We start from the raw sequence: 24,367 nt of genomic DNA, 5'->3' as shown, positions 1-24,367 counted from the left end.
CAGAAGATTTACAGCAGTCGCAAACAGAGATGAAATTGGTGACAAAAGGGAAAAAATATCTACATTCACATCTGACACGGTTGGAATTAGGATGTTGCTGGCTACAGGGGGTTGTTCCAAGGCAAGAGGGTTCAGAGGGATGGGTAGAGGCATGGCAGAAGAAAGTGAGAAGGAAGAGTGAGCAAGGAGAGGTGGAAAGGTAGCCGCTGGAACTGCTTGTGGAAACCTGCTCATGCTTGGGACTGCTCCGGGACTGGAAGAAAGAGTGGAAAAGAAAGAGGGAATGGCAGGTGTTGGGGCCTGCACCATTAGCGGAGGCATGCTCACGCTTGGGACGGCTGTGGGAGTGGAAGACAGAGTGGGAAAAAGAGGGGGAATGGGAGGCGTTGGGGCCTGCGCAATTAGTGGAGCAATGCTCACGCTTGGGACAGCTTTATCAAAGGTCAAAGGTCTTCTGCTGCAGCCTGACGACCGGATGCCCATAGTCGAGGGAGTGGTGGTTTGCTTGGCCCTTCAGCAAGGAACATAGTGGCCCTGGCTCACTTTATCCGCAGCCTTGGACAGAGGAGTAGATTTTGAAGCCGCCCCTGGTCGGAGAGAAGTATAGAGGGCGAGGAGATCCGCCTTGGTACACAGAAGTTGTATGTTGATGCTGGAGCTGATTAGCGCCTGCCGTAATCTTGTCACGGTCCATTTCTCCGTGGCTGGGGAGGTGGAGAGGGCTGAAGCATAGAAGAAGCCTAAGAGTGTCAGCCACATTAAAAAAGTTAACAGCTTAAGTAAATTGTGGACTAATGCTTATTGGAGACGCAAACCGTTTCAAATGATTCAGTTCGATTTGGTGAACTGGTTCAAGAAGATCCGGTTACATTGTGTGATTTGTTCGCGAACCGGATATCACTACACTGCAGTGAACGTGTTCACAACAGACCCGGAAGAGAAGACAATGCTGAATAAAGACGTAGTTTTTGTAATTTTTGGACAAAAATTTATTTTATATGCTTCAACAAATTCTAACTAACCCTCTGATGTCACATGGACTACTTTGAAGATGTTTTTCTTACCTTTCTGGACATGGACAGTAGACCGTACACACATTTTCAATGAAGTGACAGAAAGCTCTCTGACTAAATCTAAAATATCTTAAACTGTGTTCTGAAGATGAATGGAGGTCTTACGGGTTTGGAACGACATGAGGGTGAGTCATTAATGATATAATTTTCTTTTTTTTGATGAACTAACCCTTTAACTGATCATTCATCACAACTCCAAGGTTCCTGGCTGTCCTGGAAGGAGCTTTGGCTGACGAACCCAGCTGTATAGAGAAGTTGTGATGTAAGTAATTTGTTTATATTACTATAGTTGTTATATTACCACAGCAACTATAGAATTACCACAACAAATTAATTCAAGTACTTTACTATTGTATGGTTCAAAACACTATAGTATTTACTATAAATTACTACAGTATTTTTTCATGTGGGAATTTAGCAATTTAGTATTTTAATTAGCTTTAATTGTCACAAATGTTTTTTTTAACAATTTACAGGTATTATAAGATATCATTTTTAATGTATTTCAGCTGCCTATGACAGCAAATTTGTAGTATCTTAATTTCATCATCTTAGTCTAACATATGTTTCACACGTTTTTCACACAAATGCTGAACTGTAACATAAGATAAAATAGAAATCTCAAAAATTGCTAGTCTTATTTTGTACTGAGAAGGCAAGTGGCCCACCGTACTGTGTGAGAAATGTTTAGGCCTACAGTATAGGCTTATGTTTTGTGGAGAGCTGTTCACACAAGTGGCGAGCTTTGGGGTGCATGTACCGTGCTTTTATGGTTGTCTTGTAAGTGAGGTTTGTCAAGTCTAGTTCATTTTTTTGTTGGGAAGTTGTATAAACTTCTTGCATGAAATCACGACACTGAGAACAGTATTCTTTTCATTTCTTCTTCTGAACCTCTTTCAAACAAGTGAAAAGCATGTCTAACAGCACCATGTGTGACGTCCCACTGGTTGTCCTTGAACGTTTGGGGACACAGATCCTTTCATTCTAGAGTCTGTGACACCTCTGCGTATAGAAAGGTGAAGAATGACGTGCATTTCAGCCATTGTTGGAGGTTTATAGATAGAGACTGCAATTTTAAAGTGACCTTCTCAGGGCAGTCTAGAATGTTTTTCATATCACTTGTTACTACGTAATTTTTCATAAAAGCTGAAAAATAAAAGTTGTTCTTTGCATGTAGTCATTAAGTCATAATTGCAGTTGACGTCTTCAGACTGTTGTGTTCCTAAATACTGTTCATAGTTTATTGTCATACTAAATCTCATTAAAATATTTGGTGGGATTTAAAGAAAGCAGTGGCAACATTAAATCCAAAGATTATCAGTGATCTGAAGCGTTGATCATTTTTCGTACAACGAATTGGCAAAGATTTTAGCACGGGTGACAGAAGCTTATAAGCACTTTGAGGCAATGTTTATAAGCGGTTAAAAGGAATAAAATATTCTCTATCAAATGTAACTTTTTGGAGTTAAAAATTTTGTAAATGAATGTTTAGAGCCAATTAGATTCTTTTAGGTAATTTTTATGTCCTCAAAAACACTTGAATGTGTATTAATAAACAATAGTTTTCTGATGCTGCTGGGTTGAATTGTTTTTCATAAAAATGTTGTTCTCTTCAACAAAATATCTTGTAGTTCAAGGGGTTGAATAATTTTGATTGCAAGTGTGTGACTTGTAGCCTAATTAATTTGGCGCATTTCACAAATCCCCTATGTTTTAGGAGTAGCATGATATCAATCTGGCTAAACTTCATTCCCCCCAATTAATTCTCCCGTTCTTATATAAATTATTGGGTCGTTTAAGGTTTATAGCTAAAAAATAAAATAAAATTAACAAAACTGGATTAAGACATGTTCCACATTTTGGTGGAAAAAGAGTTCATCTAATAATTTGTTTGAACTTCTAGGGTGAAGCAGTCAGTCGTTTCCAAGATGACGTTGAAGAAATGTGTAATGCTTTGTTTTTAGGAAACTGACCACTAGATGGAAGCATTGCATTTTTTGAAGACTTCATCTGTCAACTGAATCAAAGCCCTGTAGAGCAATGCGATTTAACCTATTTTAACTCTTTGCCCTCCTGTCTGATAAGCTGGTATGTCTTCTGTTGTAATTAATTAAATATATGATTTTTGATGCAGTTTGCAGAGGCCATATTAGGAGCATTTGTATTGATAATTAATAACTACAAGCATTTACAAAAATTAGTGTCATTTAATATGCTAAATAATTAATAAAAATAAAAAAAGATAGTGTAATGCTGCTTAGATGAACACTCCACAAACTGCATTTCTCCATTATAAGAGCTTCATCAAACTGCGTGGTTTTTGGGTGATGGTGGATGCAAACTGTAAGACAATTGCTGTGTGATTATTGTTTGCATCTGGTGGAAGCCCACACATTTTATTGCAGTCACGCACAAACCCACTTCCCATGAATGAATACTCTGTCCTCTAACACACATAAGCACTCTCAATGATGAGGGTGTGTGTAATACCCCAAGAATGTGCTAAAAATATGCATGGCTTGGTGAACACACCCCCATAATACACAGCATGTCCGACTCTGACTAACAATACCCTTAACATTCCTCCGCTGTTTTTACTTTATCATCCATCGCTGGCAACACCAAACTGATGAAATACACAGTGCACTACTCATATATTATTTGGCTTTTATTAATGGCTGCTAAATAGTTTCAACATCAAACTAAAGGCCTGGATACTCATGAATACCCTTGAATGCTCTACAGTCATTTAGGTCAATTATCTGATCATTTAGTCTTTGAATGTTCAGTCACTTCTTCTTGGTGACTTTTTACTGTTGTCATGACATAAGTAGAAGTTGGTATGTATAAAGGATGCAGTTCTAAACAACCTGTCTGCCACGTCAACTTCTGTCCAATTGAGATTACTAAACCATTACAGTTACATCATAAATTTAAATGTAATATCATACATTTTATCTGTTAATAATGTGTTATCACAGAGTTTCCCAACATTTATGTTTTGTGATGCCCCACTACAAGCGCATTGAATAAGTAAGTGCCCCTCCATCGACCCCAAACCTTCAGCACCTTCATGAATATTACTAAAAAAGGCCATTATTACAAGGATTCTTATTCAAAAACAGATTCATTTAGTTTTTTTCTCTCACCTATGCTTTTAATAAGACACCTGAAAATGTTTATCTTATAACAGGTTTTGACAGTTCTGAACGCAAATATTTGGATAACCTTTTCTGTTGAGTTTCTGAAAGATTTATTGTAAATGTTCATTTATTTACTATTATTATAGCCTATTTTATGTTTATCATTATAAGATTTATTATATAAATATTTTAATATTAATATACAATATTAGAATTTTAATGATCCTAATATTATTACATATCAATATTTTAATCTTATATTTTACATTACAATTTCTTTTAATTATATTTTACAAAATTAACATTTTTCCCAGTATCTACCGGAACTGTAGGATAAGTTCACCCAAAAATGAAAATTATTTAACTTATTAGGCTACTCATGTCATTCAAAACCCGCAAGACCCTAAGACCTAAATTTGTGTTCTGAAGATGAACGAAGGTCTTTGCAGTTGACATGAGGCTAAGTAATTAATGACATAATCTTATTTTTGGGTGAGCTATCCTTTTAAGCATCCAGGGTACCAGTGAGGAAATCATTGTGATAAGAGGGTTTTTTGCCCATTTAAGGTCTAGACTATATCTAAAAATGTGTTGAAAGGTTCCATATGTCTAGCAAAATCCTCCAAAATAATGCCCTATGTAAAAAGTAGTTTTGATTGAAAGTGACTTTGGACTGACCTTCACTGACCAACATCCAGCACCACTGAATAGCCTATTCAAGAAGCCAAGCTGCTGACCAGTGAAAGCGGTTAAACAAGATGTATTAATAAATTAAGAAATGTTGGTATTCTGTTAAAAATAAAATATTGTATTCTTTAAGTAACCAAACATCAGCAATGTTGGGCTCTTTAAACATTTAGCGAAATTCATAAAGGTATGAGCTCTAGAATGCGGCGACGTCACGGAAAAGGTGCTCTCAGGAACGGGTTCGGCCCCGCCTCTACAAGTGACGTATTGGTAATTCCCCCGCTGATTGGCTAAGGCCACTTTCAGTTGTGTCTGTGAACCGCTCGCAGAACCCACGCGCCCAACAGCCCCGTTTATTTGCACAGTGAGCGCGAGGGCAGAGCATCTTCGGGACACGTTTTCGACTCCGTCAGCACTGATTACTTCATTTAATTATTTTATATCTACATGTCGAATTAATAGCTGTTCGTTACAATATCTAATTGTATCTGTTTTTATTGCTTCGAAATCTGTTTCGTGAATACCCAACGTAAACTTCACAAGAGCAGACGGTCTCATAAATATTTTTGTTTGTTATTATTATTATTATTATTTTTCCTTGATACGAGGTGTTGTCGACAAGATGTCGCACGGATTCATTTCGTAGTTGTGAATTTGGCAGTTTTCTTATCCTCCGGAAGTGGCGGTCAGTTTGGTGTACCACCAGTAACTTCAGTTTGAAAGGTAAGTCGAAAACTTCCTCGATTTGGCGAGGTGTCGTAGAGAACTGTCGTTGTTCTATCTTGTGCTTTCCCCACTTTATTGTATTAGCCCTGAATGCCGTGCAATCCGGAAACATGTTCATGCATGATTGCAAGTAATGTAATTACCAACTCGATACAGTGTAAAAAAAAGCGCTATAATAATCTGCTGCGTTTAGGAAACTATTTGATCCCATGAGAATTCGTGTAGTTATAACAAAGCATTCGTTCTTTTGATAAGATAAAATTCTTCTAATAGTGTATTAGTTTGAGAATAGCGTGATGGTTGCATAGGCTATGTATTTTGAGGGTTGGTTATCGTTTATAAAAAAATTGTTACGTAATTCATGGCGATATATTAAGGTATTTACTTAAATGCACAAGGCGTCTTTATTTTGTAGACATGTCAAAGTTGTTCTGCCATTTAAATGTTCGATGTTAGTACGCATTTGTCAGTATCAGAGTCTTTCTGTATTGATGACTTAATCTCTTTAGATGCAATTAGCTCATTAAAGATGTAGCAGGAAATTTAGTGCTTGCACTTCAGCATGTATTAAATGACAAGCTCTCTAATGCACAACTTAGAAGCTGATCTAACTGCCTCAGTAAAATGGCTTGCTACTTAGAAGTATAGAGATGATGGAGGTGATCATGGTCTGATTAGAAAAATGAATGGGAAAGTATGTGAGAGGTCTGAGTGTGTGGACTACTTGCTGTTTGACTCTGAACACCGTCTGAATGTGACAAGAAGCAGTGTATCCATTAGAAATACAGTCTTTTGTCATTTCCCAGTCACCATGGTAACAGATTGTGAAATGTGTTTTTCTATGTATGTAGTCCCAACCAGAACTGTGTGCAAGTGAAGTGAGATTTTTTAATTCCTGCGACCACATGATTTAAAGAGACAACTGGTTGCTTCAGCAGCCAATTTGTGAATATTTTCACAGCAAGATGAATTTGAGGTGGTCTGACTTATCTCCCTTCACAGCCATTGAGAGTAGAAGCTATGAGGTGGATACTCTCTCTTTCTCTCTCCCTCTCTCTTTATCTGTCACTTTCTATAAACAGTACTGCAAGAAACACAGAAACCAAACACAACATCTGATTCTGCACAAGGATTTCTGCAGAGATTTCTAAAACGGTTATTTCATTATTTTAATTCAATGCATAATGAAATCCCAATATTTTATTGATGGAAACGACAGAAATTTACACTGAGTCATAGGGATTGTGTTTGTAGATAGCTTGTGAAAGTGTTTTGAAACATGATGTCAAATTGCCCTGTGCGTAGCTTGAAGTCAAGTTGAATTTTGCAGCGATGTGTGAAAAGGCTTGTTTCTGACAGCCTGACTGAATATGGATCGGCAGGCGGCAGATGTCTTCGGTAACATCTCAAATTATGAATGACAGCAGTTAATCCTGCCTTATGATCAGTGCCACCATGTCAGGAGCCTATAACACCAACCTAATATGTTATTTAATACATTATATTTAAAAAAAATGTTTGGTAAAATTGAAAGTATAAAATAAGTTTTATATGTACATCAATTGAATAAAATAGCAGACATAACCCCCGTCCCCCCCAAAAAAGAAAATTAAATGTGTTTATAAGATTGTTATAATGCTATAATGTAAATCAGTTAATACGATTTTTGTTTTTTACATAGTTTTAGGCAATAACTGTGGTCTTTAATTAAAAATATTTATATTCAATCAACAACCCAAGTTTTTATACTTTAATATGATTTTATTTACATCTTTTTGATAATAGTTCATTAATAGTGGTCGAACGTATTATAGTTGATCTGTGATCTGTATGGAGCAAGCCCCATGTTTTGGCATGCATGTGATCTGTGGATTAATTGCAAAATTTAACCATAATAGAGTGAAAGTTTATAATTTATACATGTTTACACACACAAGTGGTTTTAAACCATTCCAGCAAAAGAAAGGTGAAAGGGTTTTATGTGCACAGCAGCACACCAAGCGAGGCGTGTTACAGACACAAACACCAAAATGAATCCTCTTTTGTATTGCCATTTTGAATGGAAACATATATACATCAAAATTATGACAAAATACCGATCTCGGGTCTTAAAGTGAACAAGAACAGCTGAAAAAGAAATCAGTGTCGTCTGGACATTACTTCAACCCCACTTGCCAATGCCATGACATTAAATATGGTATTAATTCATATAAAACATAGGTTTTATTTATAAATTTAAGATTCAGGAGGTCTGCTCATATAGCTGGGAGCTTTAGAGTTCAACCTCAGTTGCAAGGGGATAAGATCTTCAATGTCCATTGTCCTTTGTCATAAAAATAACCTAAAAGAAAGTTCCATATCATCCATTCAGCCTTCTATTTCTGTGCTTTGTATGTCCCAGTCTGGACAAACCTAGAGGATGCATAAGAGGCTGGAATTTCCTTTTCCATTAATATTGTATTATGGTCCCATTACAATGCACTTTCTATTTCTTCAACTCTTGTGTACTTCCTACAGCTTCTCCTTTTCCCACTATGCAGTCCAGCTTTCAGGTTAGGTGCTGTGAGTGTGAAAAATGCCGCTAGATGTACAATCTACAAATATAACTAAGCTAAACTGTGGGAACATGACTGGGCCAAAGTGTTCAGAAAGAATTCACAAGGACAACCACATAGATGTTTATTGGCTTTTTGGTTTCACCTTTCACCTATTTCGACTGCAGCTGTGCAGGTAATCTTGCTTAGCATGGAGCCACACATAGCTGTGTCCTTTAACAAGAAAAAACACACCTTTATTTTCCCACTGGAGCTCAGGACCGCTTTACGAAACCACACACGCTGTTGCCATAGTCACAGTGTGAGATGAAATAAGCTATGTTTGATAAGAGACATCAGGAGGGTGGGAGTGGTCTGATTCTGTGATTCTTTCATTCTTCACTTATGGGAACTTCTCTACGATCTCAACTGTGTTTAGGAAATGTGTTGTGGTTAGATGCTGTGGTTGCTCAAGCGCAGTGGCTGGTGTTGCCTCCTTCTGCCTTCCTCATCCATTAAAGATGTGATTTCTAAACCTAAACAGGTGGGTGAGGTTACAGCTAGATGGAAAGACACCAATCTGTCTCAGACTTGTCTGGCTTTTTGGTATTCGTATGTTGCTTATTCAAAATCGGATATCTTTGTGTTCAATGCTTGACTCAATGACATATAGTCTTGTCATTTCAGTTCAATACAGTCTGCGTTGTAGACAGCCGATGTCATTAGCTCAACTAAACTTTCCTTTGGTGTCATTTAATTGCTGTCTTTGTTTTGACGAAAAAGGGCAGTTTCAACAATCAACTCTTTTTCCTTTACAGAAAACAGAAAAATAGCATTTCAGTATGTATTTTATTACATTTATTTTACTTAATTTTATTTTATTTATGATGCTTCTAAAAGTCATTAAAATACACTTCTTGCAATCATTTCATCTTTAGCAATGGAACTGTATTTCTTAAGTTATTTCTCAAACATTTTGTCCTCAAAAAGTTGTTGTTAACCCATTGGGGCTTTTGCATTGGATGAACCTTTTCCTAGATCCTAGCGGAAGTACCTGATTTTTGACACGTCCACACCGCAGGAACTTGGAATGTGTTAAGGAACTCTGTTTGGGGGAACTGAATTGGCTTCTACTATAGAGAAGGGTCTAAAACAAATCTTTAGAAACTACCAGTGCATTAGTGTACAGTGATTGGCCAAACGCATACAAAACATCAGCTACCCAGCATTTTTTAAAAGCCATTTTTTTTTACGAATATAGATAACTGCATATAGCTACCTTTGTGCATTGCAGAATTGTGTTCTTTCTTAGCCATGATATGTAACACTGCTGTAATAGGAGATTTAGTCAGATTTTAATGCTTTTCATCCAGATATAACCTTTATCTGTGAACAGAATACCAGGACTATATGTGACCTAAGTTGACATTATAAATATATTACACTACATTAAATTACTAATAATTGCTTTCAGAGTGTCTTTTTAGTTCAAAACATTTTAAATACTGCAGTCATGGTTGATGCCTGAGCTGTAGCAATACTACAATTTTCCACATATTTTATAATCCTGTAGGAGTTCTGCAATATTTATGCTGTGTAACCACACCACCATATTCTATAATTTTCTTATGAAGCTTTACAGATAAACAATTGTATACTTTTGAGAATATGAACCTCCAGCCATATCAGAAGCCTAATAGAAGTAGTTGAATTTTACATGGAGTGGGTTGCCTCAAGGAGACATGGTGGAACATTGTGGTCCTGCATTAACCTGCTGAATATTTACTTTACCTCAGTTACTCTGCACACATTCACACTTTCAAATTAATCATCACTGCAAATAGCAAATTTCTATGAAGTAAAAAAAAAAAAGAGTTTCAGTGTTGTGCTGTTTATCCTTAAACAACATGACTAAGGGCACCTAAACGTTTTTCGAAGCTCATTTGAAACTATTAAAAAACCTGGCAGTCATAGACAGGGCAAGTGTTTCATGCTGGACAGGTTTTCTGGTCTAATAAATCTTGTGAATAGAATGCATAAAAGGCCAGAACATCTAAAGACTTGAGCCAGTTTGCAGAGACGGATGAGTTGTCAAGCTCAGAGGTCATCACTAATTGGCTCTTGAGCCTTGTAAATATTAAAGATTACCAAGAGCTTCAACGTGTTCCTCCAATGTTCTCCTGCTGTTCTTGCCTCTTTAAAATACCTGTTATTAAAGGGTCAAAGTATCTGCTGTCTAAAAAAAAAAAGATTTGCCTTAAATAGAAATGGATCAAAATGCATCTGCACCCCAGCAGCCTGTGGAATGGGGCCTCTTGTGGAGAGATAAGGGTTACGGTTCCTGTGTGATCTGAAAGGCCTCATTAAACTCATCCTGTTGAAGATACGAGGCTATTCTTCTGCAGAAAACCGGAGTCTAAAGTGGAGCTTTTTTCAATTCGAGCTGCGATCGGGTGTTTTCAAATGGACGCTGATTGAAAGGATTGCTCTTGCCTTTCTCTGCTTCTAGGAGCTTCCCTGGATGCACTGGAGTTCGTAAGTGCAATAAGTGGAATTTAATATTCTGTCTTCACGAGTGCCTCAGATTACTATATGTTATAGTATGTGGCTTTTACCAAATTTAGAGCATCAGAGTTGGCCTGTTATTTGAAGAGGGTGTGTGGGAACGTAGGATAAAGCTCTTATCTGGGCTTCATTAATGGCTAATTCACTCCATGCCCATCGTGAATTATCGTACATTAGAGACAATATTTCAGGGAGGTGAAACGTTAGCCCATTTTGCCTTTGTTTTTTCTAGCATCTTTCCATTTCAGCAACAAAATGGAAACCTTTTACTGGTGTTCTCACTACATGCACTCTATGTGTTTGTGAAATAATCAGACACAAGCCTTGCTAAACAAAGACGCCTACACAGAAAATAAATAGCTAAAGTTTGGCTCACTGTCACTGCTTTGCTCATGAGGAAATGTGTTATCACAATGTGATAATTAGCCGTCCTACATTGCATAAATTAGTTGGACCTTTGGTGTCCAGATTCACCTCTCGTGCATTTTCTCAATAAATTTCATTAAAAGAAGTGCTATTTTTCTTATGTTTGTATGATTGTGGATTTCTAATGGAAGAATCAGTGGATATTAATATCAGCGTGGTTTTTAACAGATACAGTAATCCATTGTTGTTTTAAAGGTGAAATTTGTAATTTGGTTCCACTATAGCTATTTTTCGGATTCACAGTAAGATTAACAACCTGCTTTTAGAAGATACTGACTTCATTAGGCTACATGTTTCAGCTGTTTTAAAGCAATTGTTTATTTTAAAAATCAAACCAAACTGGTTTTAAAATGTAAGTTTTAAAATGTTTAAAATTTTTATTTGGATTCATTTCAATTTAGGAGAAAAAATGTCCTGTTGCTCTAGTGATACTCAAGTCATGCAAAAACAAACAAAACAAACAACAAAAAAAGGTCCATTATTTGTATTGTAATGTATAAAAAACACACACAAAGTTTTGCTATATGGCAAAGTTTTATGCTATGCTGTAAATAAAATAATGTTCTGTTTCATCTCATCAGTCATCTGGGCAAATCTTCCCACATAGTGACATAGAGATGTGGGGGTGAGTTAGAACGAGCCATTTTAGGTAGGTGTGGTTGACTGTTATCTTTTATAAAGAATAACTTTTTGGATTTGAGACTTTATTCTTTGCAACTTTACAGATCTTCTTTATGCACCAAGAGCTTGTAACACTCCAAAGAGAAAGGAAAATTTGAAATCGCATCATATGACCCCTTTAAGCATGCAGAATAAGAAAAGTGGACTTTGAACGATGAATTAGTGCTTTGAACGATTACGTAATTGTGGCATCCATAATTGTAATTGTGATTATTGTGCAGCCCTACCTATAGTATCAATTTAATATCACTACCGAAGTACAATACCTTTGAGTTATGCTGAATCCAAAATGTTGGTTTCGATCCGACCACTAACATGCAGTAATATTCAGAGAATTTGTCTAAAGTCTTAGTTTGAGAACAAGTATGAAGTCAAGGTTGTTCAGTCTGCTGTTGCCATTGTATTTCTACAAGGCAGTAGTTTTATTAGGTCAGGCCCTCAGTCTCAGAGCTGACATAAGAAGTCTTCTGTGTGAGCTGAATTTTCCTGCTGGGCCTCTGAGGGTCCGCTGGGACTGAACTGCCCTGTTTGCGTTCTTGCCAGAAGAAAGATTTCTGCTGCTCTAACACAGTTCTGCTCTCACTGAATCCAGCATGACATCTCAAAAATATTCTTCTTTCAGACATGCATGACTTATAGTAGCTATTCACAGTGTCTGACCTTATAGATCAAAGAAGCTGACAAAGAAATCTTGAGCAAACATCTGTTTGTTCTATGTAGTAGAAGATGGTTTTCGCCGACTCTGATATTGTTGTCTTTCCCCTCAGCTCTAATGAGTCAGTGTTTGGCACCATCACGCCAGAAGAAGAAAGGGAGGGCATGCTGAGAGATTTACAAAGAAGGGAGGGGCCCTTGGGTGGATGTGGGTCGGAAGCGGTTAAGGCACAGGAAGCAATGCTTGTCTGTTCAGAAAACATTAAATCGGAAAACTCTCTCACAATGCTAGACTTCATGGAGGGTATTAACAAGGAATCCTCCCACGTTTCGTCAGAACCATTAACTCTTCCATCTCAGCAAGCACTGCAATGAAAATGTCAAATTTGAAGGTCAAGAATGTGAAGCATTTGAATGATATCATATTTTCCAAAGCATATTCTTTGTCTCTTATCACTGGCTAACCTAACTGATTTTTACCAAAATTAAACCTACCATATCTACTTGCACACCATTTGAAAAACTAGAAGTTATCTTCACAATTCACTAAAGAGCTGTTTTACAGTATTCTACATTGAGCTCCAAGACTAATGGCAGTACATTTGTAGATGTGAGCATGCTTCGTTTGGCTGGCACTGGCTCTTGGAGGCTCAAGCACCATGGTTTGGCTGGCGTTCAGATGGAGCTCTACAGCATCTCATGAGGAAAAGAGCACATCTGTGCAGTCTCTTGCTGGAGGGAGAAATCAGGCTTGAATACACTTCAGTGTCGCACTTTCAATGTAGACAGCTTTTTTTTATTCTAATGGCTGCGATTTCAATACGTCACGGTGCTCTGTTCATGTCCAATGTAAATGCAGTTTGTTCATAATTGCTGAGCAACACACAACTGCTTTAATGCATTTATGTCTTAATGCATAAATACGTTTTTCAGCACATTTTTGAAAGTTTCCATTAGGTGTTATTATTTGTAGGGCTGTGCAAATTGCAATATTTTTACTCCTGAGTCATGACTCATGATGCTGAATCAATACTTCAGGACTGTACATGGATTTATTTATTTGTGCATTCAGGTTACTATTTATTAATATAGCTATTTATTAATATAAGCAGATAATCTAAAAAAAAAAAACACTAACTCTGAAACTTAGAGCCACATCCATGCCTCCGAATATAGCGTGTTCATCATATTTCACACACTTCACTCTCAGTCCGTTTATGATATTGCAATGATTCATGATGTTGCAATGTGCAATTAAGGCTTCTCAAAAAGCATTGTGTGTGGATGAAATAAACAGTAATAGACTGCTATGTACCAGATTTTTTAATTAATTTATACATTTATCTTGACTTTATACTCAATAGGTTTCATTAAATTTACATTTATTAAATTTAAGCAGTTAAAAAAGTAATAATAATACTGTTTTTAATTGTTACATAATGTAACACTTGGTTGCCTTGAATGACTTGCATTTGTTTATTATGAATAATCTTATCTTTGGTTTGCTTTGATTTAGTGGTTTAATTTCCATAACCTTTCATTTGAGAAATTATTTACAGCAATACACTGGATTAACAGAAATATGAATTGTAACATTGTTATGTAATATATAAAAGATTGTCGAATTTACATAAAAATAACTGCAGTATATCATGCATGACTAAAACAGCATGTTTGCTCTTTTTGATGTGTTTGTAAATCAACTAGTGTGTCTGAAATAGGACAGGTTAATGTTCTGCTCACGGAGATGGATGGAACAGACCAACAGGACACTACACTGATTTCAGTAAAGCTGCTGAGAGACATGGCACATTATGTATCATAATGATAAATTAGCCAGAAGTAGTACCCGTGCTCCAGCTCTAGCTGAGTGTGTTTTTGTGCATAAATAGTGGTTTACAATGTAATATAAAAATGTAACAATTATAGGAATTAACAGCAAATGATTTCTTATTGTATGTAACACCAGTTTACAAGGGGAATCTGAAATTAGAAGCAAAAATTTGTCTGTTTTACATTTTTCCAATGCCGTATCATCGTTGTCATTACAAAATGAATTACCGGCAGAACAATTTGAGTGAAAGATTAAATCAATTAAGACTATGACTATCAAATAAGTCTATGACAGCAGAATTAGAGATGCATAAATTTAACTGCATACATTTTTTGTAGAATCTGATGATAATTTTCTCCAGGATGAATTTTATTGATCCGAAGACCATTTTGTGCTCTAGTGGAAGAACATATGACCTCCTGTACACATGAGATGATATGGTCAATGCCACAGATTGTATTATTTATTTAGATTATATATTGAGCATAGGAAATGCTTATTATTCATTTATCCATTACAATATTTAAAAATGTTGAAAATCTTTAAACATTCTGTAATTTCCAGGTTTAAATTAATTTTTGAATTCTCAGACTTTTAGACGCCATTGTACTGATCAAGCAAATGTACTTTTACTGTAATTTACTGTGTTAACTTGTATTTGTAAAGAATGCTAACTTGTTCTGTTCTAACGACAGATGCTTGTTAGTTTTGCCCTGTTTCTGCCTTCAAACTCAAGATTGCATCAACACAAAAGCCCAAGTCTTTTTGTCTATTGTAAACATTTGCATTTTACCTGCATATTTGAATTTTAATGTAAATGCATGCGGAGGTGCAGAGTGGAGTTCGTTATGGTTTAGATCAGCACCAGATGCATTTTTTATGTTGGACTTTAACCTGCAGCAGACATCTTATGCTGCCAGAGTGAAAGTTAATGAAGGCAGATGTCCAGCTGAGATTGAACATCCTCTGAGAAACTTACTCTGAAAGTTCTTTGAAATGATGCCTCCAGCTCAATATCCCAGAATAGCCTTAATAAGAGATGCTACTGATACTAACGTCATTAAACTTTTATTGGAGTCCTAATAGATCCTAATAAGATGATTATCTGTCCTGAAGAAGCTAGAAAAATTGTGAACATCATTGGGATCATTGTTCTTGTTAATTTTTTTAAACCGATAATGAAAATTCCAACATTTCTGTTGTGAGTGTTTTGGGGCAATTTTATCCAATCTTGTATCTCTTAGGGTTAGGGTTAGGGTCTTTTTACCCAAATCCTATTTAGGTAAGAAAGGGGGCATTTTGTGTTGATAGCATGCAGAGAATTTAGCTTTTTGGGAATCTTCCCCCTAAACAGCCCCTTGGCAGCATTGTTCTTGTTTTAACCACAAAGATGAAACACCCAACTTTTGTGTTATATCACACTTTAGTGTGATATAAGACTGAAAGACCACTCTGTACTGACCAAAGCTCTCATCAGCACAAAAAAATCAAAATGCTAGACTAGGGCTAGGGTTAGTAGACTACCCTTGGCTGAGGAGCATGTTCTGTAGCGATAGAAGAGGACTGGTCCACAGTTCACTTCAGTGTTGAAAGCAAGTTTAATTTATTTGTGTCCGATGGGAATTTTGGGAAACATTATGTATGTCTTCAAACTGAGGAAAGACTGAAGCCTAAGTGTGCAAAGCTGTCAATGAAAAGTGGAAGAAGAAGAGTCATGGTTTGGGAAATGTTTTCTGCAGCAGGAGTTGGGCCTCTTATACTGCTACATGGCAGAGTCAATGCAAATTTATCAGAACCTCCTGCGGCAACATGCAGTTCCTTCCCTGTGTTCATCAACATTTATGGTGTAGGGTGTGAACTATTGCTTTAAGCCACAAACTTACAGTTTTTTAATGCTTGATCATTGAGTTCTCAATCTAAGTTGTGATAAAGACAAGATTTCACCCCTTAGTCTGGATCTGTTGGTGTGAAGAACGCTGTTGAGACAGAGATAAATATCACACCTATAATGCACTTCCGTAGGAGAATCTCCCATGTTTCTTGCACAACACTATGAGTCATTCATGCCTCTGAGACCTCAGGCCTCACGCAAGTATCAGTAAAACCTCTATCAGCCGCCTATGCCAAGCAATTTATCGCAAATCAAGAGAAATGCATTTACCATGAAGCACTTCGTTTTCGAGTGTCTTCAGGACCTGCTGCATAATTCAGGCCCACCAGCTGATTAGTTGAGGCTTTGCCCACGGGCTTGACTCAGGGTTGCTAAGCAGAGGTGGCACAGTGTGCATAAGCCTCTTTGGGCAGGGATTTCTCAATGGAGTAAGTAGGGATTTCCTGACTTAATCTATTGGAAACACATTGAAAGACAATGAGCTGTGTAGATTTGTTTTTATGGCAGTGTTTCCTACAGCATTTTGGTTTTGTAGTGGCTGGACCACCCCTTCAAGAACATGGGCCTAACAATAATATTTTTTTTCAAACATTTTGTGTTTTCCATTTGTAAAAAATGTCCATTTATTAAAAAAAACAATTCACTCTATTCTAATAACAGTTTGTCATTTATTAGGACTCAAATCTAAAATGCTTTTACTAGATGTTGTCATCTTGGGTTTAAAAGGCACTAATATTTAGTTACACACTCACTGGCCACTTTGTTTACTGTCTTCAAACAACACGAGCGCTGTCTTGCTCTCTCTCCCTCGCGCATATTAATCAATTGACACGATGGTGTCGATGTTTAAATCATTTAAAATAAGAATGTAAGTGTGCTCACCCCATGTTTGTTTGTAAGAAAAAATATCGCAATATATATCGCAGAAAAATAAAATATTGCAATGTCATTTTTTCCCAATATCGTGCAGCCCTAGTAAGTATATCTTTAATTGCACTTCAGCAGTACGTCTACAGTACAAAATTAGGTGTTCCAATTTAGCAGACTTTAAGTATACCAGTTGAATATACTAAAAGTAGAATTGCAGGACATTTTATTAAGGACATAGATAGCTATAAAAATGTATTTATAGTAGGGCTGCACGTTTTCAAGTTTTTCATTAACCGTTAACCGAGGCCCTTATCGGTTAATACTCGGTTAACCATAGTGTGCGCCAGGGTTTCCGTTGTCCGGTAATTTCCGGACATTGGCCGAAAAAAAAAAAGAAATGTCCGACAAAATTTCATCTTTCCGGTCAAATTGTCCTTTTAAAACTGCCTAATAATCTTGCCCACTAACACAATCTGAATTTGAGAATAAGCCTAAAATGTATAAAGCAAATATACACCGACCTTTGGCTATCTTATAAAGGAACAGGCTCTAGTAATAGTTATGTAACTTTCCGTGTTTAGGCGAAGGTAACAAGCAGGCTCCGCGGCCGCCTCGCTAAGGCTATGACTATGTTTGACAGGTACAATATTTGAAAATCGATAATTATTTTTTTTTTTATTACATTTATATCTGAATTTATGTCAACCTATAGACTTTCAAATATCAAAATGTCATGAATTAATATGTATTTGTGTACAAAATGACAAACATATTTTCCTATTATATTTTGCCTGGAAACGCTTCCAACAAGGCGTCGGTTCTATTTCTAGCATGCACGCGTCGAGCCGCGCGTCTCACGCAGGCAGTCGACAAGCTCTAACCTGTTAACATGGGAGCCGAATTAAAAACAGACACGCCACGCAGCTGAGATGCTTTCGCTCATCGCCACGCATCCAGTGTGTCCTGACCGGCCTAATGATGCCCGGGTGTTGGCTGTTGAGATTACAACAACGAGGTGGTACTTGAAGAATATCTAAGCACTGTATTGCAATACTTGCATTTTGCCCCGTCGCTCTCAATTTTAAAGTGCTCCAACGCTGTACTTTTTTTGCCCGCTTCATATTAGAAAATGACTTCTTCTTGTGGACATTACAAATGTCTGGGAGCGCTCTGGTGGTCTCTGGTGGTGCAAAAATTTATTACAACTAAATTCAATGCACGCCATTGACGTCACTTAACCGAGCAAAATGTTTCACTCGGTTACGCAATTTTTAACGGTTAATCGGTTAACCGGTTAACCATGGACACCCCTAATTTATAGTATACTTAGCATGAAATACATGTATTAACATTTACATTTAGTCATTTAGCAGACACTTTTATCCAAATCGACTTACAAATGAGGACAATGGAACCAATCAAAATCAACAAAAAGGAAATAATATACAAGTGCTATATCAAATCTCAGTTAAATCTCATTTTAATGCAGTACACATAGCAAGGGCATTTTAAATAATATAAAAAAGAAAAAGAAAACAGAGAATAGAAAAAGAATAGAGCAAGCTAGTGTTAGAGGTCTTTTTTGCTTTTGTTAATTGTATAATAAATGAAAATAAAGATAGCAGATACAATACAAAAAAGCAGCAAATGAATAGAGTGCAAGTCTAAAAGGACTTTTTTTTAAATACAGTTTAGAATATTTATTTTTAATTAGGTTGTAAATATACTATTTTACAATGGCTACATTTACATGCACACTTTTTGGTTCAATCAGATTGAATTCATTATGATTGATGAATCTGATTGTAGTGTTTACATGAACACTAAATAAAGTGATCGGGTTAATGTGCGGGTTTATATTTCACAAGCTACAAATCGGAATATATATTTTTTGACATGTGCACACTGCTCAAATAGTGAAAGTAAAAAGTGAAAGTGACATAAATAATATAGAGTTTCTCACTGTTTGCACATAATAACCACTCTCTTACACGGTTTCTTTATTTGTTTTAATATTTACCCGTTTATGGATATTTACCCAGTTTATATAAATATACATATAAACTGCTGTGCTGTGCTGCTCATATTCTTCACGCAAAAAAAAAAGCCCCTCGCTGCGCCCAAAACGAGTTGCCTGTGGATGAGTCTCCAAAAAAAGGTTGTCCTGCTCCACTTTGATCTTCATCTTTGAAAAGGTGTACCTGCGTTATTATGCCATTATCATTATATTAGTCATTTATCGTGTTAATTTCTTGGACAATTTATCATCATGCAACATTTGTTATCGTGACAGGCCTAATAATATATATTTGTAAGTAACAGCTTGTCAATAACTTATTCAAAAACATTTCAGCTGTAGTGTAAACTAAATTATACCTTATTTAATTTTAATACTTAAATTTCCTAAATTCTGTCCAAAGATGATGAGCTCCATAGAGAGAGACTCCAACTGAGGATTTAGCCTTCAGTTTGTCTACAGTGAACGGGTAGCTGTTTGAGACAAAAAACACACCAAGATGCAAGAAATTACTCTGTGATGATCTTTCTCCTCCCTACAGTAGTTAACCCACCTGTGCGCTGATATCAGGTGTCTTCATGATCATGTGGGACTGCAATGGTAGAGAGTCTTCTGCCTTATAAAATATCAAAATAATGCTTAAATATAAACTAAAGAATGCTTGATTTGGTATGAATTAATGATTTAGTTTAAGTTTTACTGCAGTGCTTACCTGAATGGTGAACACAGAAAATTGTCCATCTACTGATTGGTTAATTTCCTGTGTAATAAACATATTGTTAGACTTAATGTTATCAAAGTGACATGACATATAGCGTATGGTGACCCATACTCAGAATTTGTGCTCTGCATATAACCCATCCAAAGTGCGCGCACGCACACGCACACACACACACACACACACACACACACCGTGAACCCATTTATGCTGCGGCACCCGGGGAGCAGTTGGGGGTTCATTACCTTGCTCATGGGCACCTAAGTCATGGTATTGCCGACCCAAGACTCAAACCCACAACCTTAGGGTTAGGAGTTATATTCTCAAACCACTAGGCCACAACTCCCCCTTATTTAACTTATTTGATATAATGTTAGCAATTTAGATTGTAAGCTACCTGATCTGCACCAGTGACTCCATGGCATTTATAACATATTGCTAATAATTTCAGCAAACCTTTAAATAATCTACCACTCTTTACACATAATAAATAAAAGTGCATTGCTAGCACTAATTCTTTCTTTCTTGTTCTGTTTTTTTGGACAAAAACATAGTGAAATACAGAGTATACAGAGCAAGGTTAAAAGTGCGGTCATATTTACCACTTCTTAGTATAATTTTACATGCTAAATTCAGTCATTTGTAAAGGTCTGTTCACTCTCTGGAATTTTGTCTGAAAGTGTGTTGATTTGAAATTAAATTTCAACACGTTTTAGTTGTGCTAACCATTAGAAAGCTGCTTGGTTTATAGTAAAGTTACGTTACGTGACTAATGTGCTTCAGTTAATGTTACAGTATTTACAATGATTGTGTTTTACCCACAAAATGTTGCTGTGTCTGCACCTTTAAAACAGTATTAAAACAACAGCAGCAGGAAACATCGATTTTGTTAATTTAACGTTAAAGGGGGGGTGAAATGCTATTTAATGCATACTGAGTTTTTTACACTGTTAAATAGTTGGATTCCCATGCTAAACATGGACAAAGTTTCAAAAATTAATTTGTACGTTTGAAGGAGTATTTTTGTTCCAAAAATACCTCTTCCGGTTTGTCACAAGTTTCGGAAAGTTTTTTTCGAGTTTGGCTCTGTGTGGCGTTAGATGGAGCGGAATTTCCTTATATGGGTCCTAAGGACACTTCTGCCGGAAGAGCGCGCGCTCCCGTATAGCAGAGCACTGAGAGCACAGACGTTCACTGATCAGAGCGAGAGCGTCGCGAAATGTCACAAAAGAAGTGTGTTTTTGGTTGCCAGGGCAAGACAACCCTGCACAGATTACCAAAAAAAAACAGCATTAAGGGACCAGTGGATGGAGTTTATTTTTACAGAGCATCAACGGAGTTGTGCAAGTGTTTTTGTTTGTTCCCTGCATTTCGAAGATGCTTGTTTTACAAACAAGACCCAGTTTGACGCTTGATTTGCACATCGTTTATTTCTTAAGGATAATGCAGTCCCAACGAAAAAGGGTCACAATCGTGTGTTGGAACCGCAGGCAGTGAGTAAAACTGCTTCAAATATCTCTGTGTTGTAAACTTAGCTATAGGCGCCTAAGCACATCAAGTAAACAACATGCGATGTTGTCATCAAACTGCACTTTCCACATGTACAGCTTAAAAAAAAAAAAAAAGACGACATAAAGTGGAACTTAGTCATTTTCCAAAACCGCTAAGCAAATATATACAGTTTCAGTACATACCACATAGAGACGCCTTTGCTGATGCTGCTCTTGTTAAATTTCAGCCTCTGGATCTGTGTCACAGCTTCCAGACGCTCTCAACGCAAAAGCCTACTCGCGCTCGTGATTCTTTAGCTCCGCCCACAAGTCACGTCTCCAGCCGGTCGTGTTTTTCCGGGAAAAATCAATACAGACTATCTTTCTCTTATGAATATAATAAAACTAAAGACTTTTTGGAGTTATGAAGGATGCAGTACTACTCTATAGGTACTCAAGATTAACAGGATATTGAGTGAAAACGAGCATTTCACCCCCCCTTTAAGAAAAATATGATTTCAAGTACAGCTTAACTCAGGAATCTTGCAGCAGGGTCCAGCTCGAATTGGCGGGACATGGTGGTCGATTAACATAATAAAGGGATTATGGTATAAATACAATATTTTACTTTACAACAATACAGAAGTAAATTAAATGCCACCACACTATCATTACAGACTAAAATGATTATGAGCTGACTGGATTATATCAAAGACACTAACATTAATCCCTATTGGTTCACACTATGGATGCACGATCATGATTTTTCATGGTCGATTCCGATACTGATTTTTTACAAGCAAACTGGCCAATTCCGATACCGATTTCCGATTTTTTTTTATCTTTAAGCAACAAACAAGAAAGAAGGAAAGTGTGCATAAACAAGATGTTTATTTGGTATTTAATAGGCCAAAATAAATTTTTAAAACAAAAGCCGTAACCATCTGAAACTAACGTCAGTATCTGCACAGTAAGTAGCCTACATTCAATACAAACATAGATGGTACAGACATCAGCATTTAGCTTTTGTTTTTGAATTGGGTTGAAACTACAGAGAACTGGTCTTAAATGAAAAGATTAACCATGTGAAATTAAAGGCAATAACTGCATAGTTCTACAGTCCAAACAACACAATCAACACACATTCAATAAGATGTTTCTTAATCAGCATTCAGTATTTGTTTTAGTTTTTTAATTTGGTTTTAAATTTAAAAAAGGTCTTTACCAGTGAGACTAAATAAAAGTATGCTATATAAATACATTATTCCAAAATGTTAAAATCAAATAATGTTGGTGAGAATAAAACAAAGATACAAAGGGCCCTATCTTGCACCCAGCGCAATTGACTTTGCACACCGACGCATGTGTCATTCCTATTTTGCACCCGCGCAAAGCGCGCTTTTCCCTCCACAGAAGCACGTCGCTAAACTAGTGAATGAACTTGCGCTCCCTGGGCGGTTCAGCGCAAAAAAGGAGGCGTGTTCCGGCGCAAACAATCCCTGGTGCTATTTTGCTGTTCCATTAAACAATTGCGCCACTGACCAGAAAAAAACTAGTCTAAAGTCAGTGGCGCGTTGCGCGTTGTTCATTATGCTATTTTAAGGGCGCATGCTTGACCATAATGTATAGCGTGCACAACGCGCATACACTTTGCTCATGTAATCTACACAGATGCAACAGTTATTTTTGGAAATCATAAATTGTTACACTAAAAAAATATTAACACATGAGATGACGGAAATCATTGTGGTGTGCCACGAAGATGTGAAAAAATAGGCATAAATCTAGCTTACAAATTATTCAGGCTAATTGTAGTAATTAAGGATCAGACCTGTTTGAGGTCATATATGTATATAAGGACATCTGACAAATTGGTTTGTCCGTCAAGAACCAGGAAAAAAAATCGATGAAACAATTGTGGCTATTTCCTCCCACGCCTGTTTAACCGACGCTATTTTGGGTGGGTTTCTCCCATCGCCATACAACACAACTTCTCTGTCTTTCACTGCTCTTACAAGAACATCAGTCTGCTCGGCTGTGAACCGCTCCTGGCGTGCGCCTGGTAAATACGCCATAATAATAGCAATCCATAATGGAACTTGCGCACCTGCTTTTAAAGGGAATGTTGGATGACGCTCTGATTGGTTTATTTCACGTTACGCCCAAACCACACCTATGAATAATGAAGCTACTTCAGACCAACCCATTTTAGATTTGCGCCGGGCGCAAGAGCCATTTATCCCGCCGGGAAAATAGCAACAGCGCCGAGACCCGCCCACAAACTTACTTGCGCTTTGCGCTTTGACACTTGCGTTTCAGATCGTTAAAATAGGGCCCAAAGTGTTTCATTCATCCAATAAAAAAAAAATAAAAAAAAATAGCGTAATGATTCACATCTATATATTTTTTACTTGAGCCAATGAAAAATAACTTATTGTCTCAAGTAAAAACATATGGATGTGGATCATTACCCTAAAATGTTTTAATTGGATGAATGCAACTTATTTTCAGTGGTCTACAGCAGGTGATTTTTAAATCAAATTAATTCTATATAATTTTAAGGTAAAATAAAAATAATCATCCTATACAGAACTGACGTTTACTTCTGGCTTTTCAAACATGTATGCAAGTTCTATAATTTACAAAAAAAAATTATTTAAGTTTTGTCACAGTTTAGTCCGTTTCGTTTCTCATCCAACATGTGAGAAGTTGAGCTGAACATCTGTTCACGGTCTACTCGTGTTCAGGGTGCGGACCGCTCGTGCAGCTTCAGCGAGCGCAGGAAAGGGCCTCTTATTTGTGCGCCAGTACAACAACGGCTGTTCGCTTCCTGCTATCTGTGCCTCAAACGTGTAGCTCTGCACTTCCAGTGCTAAACGGCTGCCCGTGCCCTGCGCACAGATTTCGAAATACTTCCACACAAATTACATAGCGAACGATTACAATGTAGTATGTGCTAGGGATGGGCGTTTTCCACAAATATCATATTTGAATATTCGTTTATTTAAATTAAGTTTAATGAGATAGACGTTATTTTTCAGCAACATTTATTGTTTCC

The 24,367-nt window shown here is 36.9% G+C and overlaps 1 protein-coding gene across 3 annotated transcripts in view; it reads left to right on the top strand.

Annotated features, from left to right (window-relative positions):
- The first annotated feature begins 5,228 nt into the window (after window positions 1-5,228).
- LOC127974948 (oxysterol-binding protein-related protein 3) overlaps window positions 5,229-24,367 on the top strand; it is a 70,733-nt gene continuing 51,594 nt past the window's right edge. For 2 of the 3 annotated variants that reach the window (XM_052578566.1, XM_052578565.1), the window contains exon 1: window positions 5,229-5,626. The gene's annotated coding sequence lies outside the window, so the exon portion shown is untranslated. The remainder of the gene's footprint in view (window positions 5,627-24,367) is intronic. The other variant, XM_052578567.1, reaches the window with a different exon arrangement.

Source organism: Carassius gibelio, chromosome B16 (genome assembly GCF_023724105.1).
Source record: "Carassius gibelio isolate Cgi1373 ecotype wild population from Czech Republic chromosome B16, carGib1.2-hapl.c, whole genome shotgun sequence".
Lineage (NCBI taxonomy): Eukaryota > Metazoa > Chordata > Actinopteri > Cypriniformes > Cyprinidae > Carassius > Carassius gibelio.
Note: the sequence above shows the minus strand (reverse complement) of the source record. Positions and strands in the feature narration are given on the sequence as shown.